Source organism: Asparagus officinalis, chromosome 5, assembly GCF_001876935.1.
Source record: "Asparagus officinalis chromosome 5, Aspof.V1, whole genome shotgun sequence".
In the NCBI taxonomy this organism is placed as follows: domain Eukaryota; kingdom Viridiplantae; phylum Streptophyta; class Magnoliopsida; order Asparagales; family Asparagaceae; genus Asparagus; species Asparagus officinalis.
In genome coordinates this window covers 114,586,388-114,590,230 of record NC_033798.1, presented here as the reverse complement: position 1 = coordinate 114,590,230, position 3,843 = coordinate 114,586,388, and positions in this window count along the sequence as shown.

Sequence of the window (3,843 nt, the reverse complement as noted above, 5' to 3'; positions counted from 1 at the left end):
AGATGACGAGGTGCCCGGCATCTTCAAGTACCTGTTGGAGAACAACAAAATCCAACTGCCGGCGATTGTAGATCAAGAAGGGGCTAGCAAAGTGACGGATCCGAAGTATTGCGCTTACCATAGAGCGGTCCATCACCCTACCAAGTCGTGCTACCACCTCAAGGACAAGATCCAAGCGCTAATTGATGTAGGCGTCATAACCTCGAAGCCGTCCAAGAATGTCGGAGCAAATGCGGTGTCAATCAGCTTTGGATCGGTGCCCACAACATGGTTCGAGCCTAAACGCGTCACCAAAGTGGGAATGAAGACGGTGAATGATGACCCACATGGACAGCGCCAAAAGGGACTTGTGCCACACACAACCCCGAACGGCGAAATCCTCTGGGTTCATCCGGATCTCATTAGAGATGAGCAGTGGGCGACCTCCTCGAAAAGAAAGGGTAAAGGCAAGTCCTGCAATGGTACTTCCGCAATTTTCGAAGAAGATGGCGATGAAGCTCCCGTTTTCCCGCTTTCTGAAGAAGAACAAGAAGTTTTTGCCACTAGAAGCGGAAACCAGTACCACTTCAACTATCCGTCACCTAGTGACCAGTTAGCTGAGCAGGGGGTGACTAAACAAGGATCAGCCAAAACTCTCACAGAGCTGGGGGTGATTACGGTTCCTAAACCAGTTGAAGATACTCGACGACAGCCGGTGAATAAACCGAAAGAGAAGAATCCCCAGGAGGCTCAGAATCCGAAGCAGTCTCGTTTCAGTCGCCCGATTGGGAGAGACAAACCGGAAAGCTCAAAAACTCCGCGCGTCTTCGATATCATGGCTTAATTAGCCAATATTCCAGCGCGGATAACGTTGTATGAGTTGCTGCGGTTGTCTAAGGAGACTAGGGAAGCCCTACGAGAAGCCTTGGTTGATTCTGAAGCATTCCTCACTCGGGTCAAACCGGCACCTGAAGAGTTAGAACTGTCAATTCAACACTGCAACATAGCGGCTAAGAACCTTCCCTTCATCACCTTCACCAAAGAGGATATGCAGACGAAGAATTCAAACCATGATCGGCCCCTATATTTCATCGGATACATTGGCTCCAGCGAAGTCAACCGAATCCAAGTGGATCCGGGTTCCGCTGTGAGCATTATGCCGCTTCGCCTTATGCATAGCCTTGGCATTCCAGTCAGCAAATTAGCGTCTACAGGCACGGTCATTTACGGATTCAACACCAGCGGGTCAAGGCATTTGGGAAAGATCCGGATAAAGTGCCAAATGGGTGATCTGAAGACGGAGGTCACGTGTTACGTGATTGATGCTGAGACATCATATAACTTACTACTGGGTCAGCCTTGGATCCATAGTAATGTTATAGTTCCCTCCACCCTACATCAGTGTCTGAAATATGTCGACACTGATGGAAGGGTCAGGACGGTGGTCGCGGATAAACAACCATTTAAAGGGTTTGAGAATTATTTCACTGATTCTCTCCTCTATGGTAACGAATCCGACACGGAACCATCGGTCCAGGGCACGGACAGCGGAGAAGAAGCTGATTCCGAAGCCGGATTCGATTACAATGGTGGTTTTGTTTTAAATGACATTGTACCCTTTGTAATCAATCTTGACGATGAACAATCGTCAGATAGAGGTTGTAACTGGCAACTTGCCGATATTGAAATAAAAGATGATTTAGAGTACTCCTTGTCTCTTGATGATGTGATAAAAGAGCTGTACGACAATCCTGAGTTGTATATGCCGATCCGATCATCCTATGTAACCAAGGAACACCTTCAGCATTCTTTCGGAACAACCATGGTCATCCCGAACAAAGTAAGAGGTGCTAAAGAAGTGATTTACGGTAAAGGAAAAAGCTCTCCGTTACCAGATCATTTCCTAAGTGAAGACGAAGATGATGACAAACCTGGTCGACATCTATCCAAGTATAGTCCAGAAGCGCGCAAGCTCATGGAAAAGCAGGGCTACGATTTCACACTCGGAGAAGGTTTATACTTCGATCGAGGTCCTCGTAATCCAGCCAAAGCAGTATATGTACCAAAAGGTAAACCTGAGGATTATTATAAATATGGGCGAGGCTTAGGTTATGTTTCATCAGATGACGAATGTGGTTGGCAAATCATCGATCAAATTGCTAACAAAGCCAAGAAAGGATACTCTCCCGATGCTTCAGAGTGGGACTCCGATACAAGTCTGGGAGAAGTTTTCAAAGCCCTAATGGCAAATAGGGCTACAGCTGATCCATCCACCATGGAAGACGACGATCAAATGCCAACATGGGAAGACCCGTGGGTTCACCATCTGAATATGCAATATGGCGATAGGTTCGAGCAAAGAGAACCACCCACTGAAGATAAAATAGTCCAGATTAACATGGGTGATGAAGCTAACCCAAAGCCTATATTCATCAGCGACAGTCTTCCCCCAGATGAGAAGGAGGAATTGATTGCTCTCATCAGGGAATATATCGACGTCTTCGCATGGAATTATGAAGACATGCCAGGGCTCGACCCCAATGTCGCAATGCACCGCCTCGATATCAAGCCGGATGCCAAACCTGTCAAGCAACAGCAAAGACGGTTTCGTCCGCAGATTATGGAAGCCATTGAGGCAGAGGTTAAGAAGTTGATCGAATCAGGATTTATCCGAGAGGAACAACATCCAGACTGGTTAGCCAACATCGTTCCCGTCATGAAGAAGAATGGCAAAATCAGGATTTGCATCGACTTCAGGAACCTGAATGAAGCATGTCCGAAAGACGATTTCCCTCTCCCGATCACGGATGTCATTATCGACAATACATGTGGATTTGAGAGGATGTCCTTCATGGATGGATTTTCGGGATATAACCAGATCAAGATGCATCCAGAGGATGAGAAGCATACGGCGTTTAGAACACCCCTCGGTGTTTTCTGTTATACGGTGATGCCTTTCGGCCTGAAGAATGCCGGTGCCACATACCAGCGGGCGATGACTAAGATTTTCCAAGAACATCTCAGGAAAACAGTCGAATGCTACGTTGATGATTTGGTTGTAAAAAGCCGCAACAAAGAAGATCACATCAAGGACTTGAAGACGATGTTCGATCTCATGCGGAGCCATCAGTTGAAGATGAACCCCACTAAATCCTTCCTTGGAATGTCCAGCGGAAAATTTCTTGGATTCGTCGTCACCACTAAAGGAATACATATCGATCCTGACAAGGTGAAGGCGATACATGAGCTGCAACCCCCTAGAAATCTGAGAGAGCTCAGAGGACTGCAAGGGCGGTTAGCTTACATCCGGCGGTTCATCTCAAATCTTTCTGGGAAGTGCCAACCGTTCTCTAAGCTAAAAAAGAAAGGAGTGTCATTCATCTGGGACGCCAAAAAGCATTCGAAGATATCAAAACGTATCTGGTGAATCCTCCTGTTCTTGTTGCACCGAAATCGGGTAAACCGTTCTTGATTTACATCAAGGCGATGAACCACTCGATAAGTGCTTTACTAGCACAAGACGACGATAACGGTCACGAACAGGCAGTTTATTACCTAAGTCGGACCTTAATAGGCGCCGAGTCTCGATATCCGATGATCGAGAAAGAGTGCCTCGCATTGGTATTCGCGATGCAAAGGATGCGGCATTACTTGGTTGGACAGACGATTTACGTCATTTCCAATGTTAATCCAGTACGGGTGTTTATGACGCAACCGGCCTCTATGAATTGGCGGTTAGCGAAATGGGCCCTTCTCTTGTCCCAATATGATTTGCACTTCAAACAACAGAAGTCGATCAAGGGACAAGCGATTTGCGATCTTTTGGCGGCAAACCTGACCACAGATACGGCAGAAGTATATGAT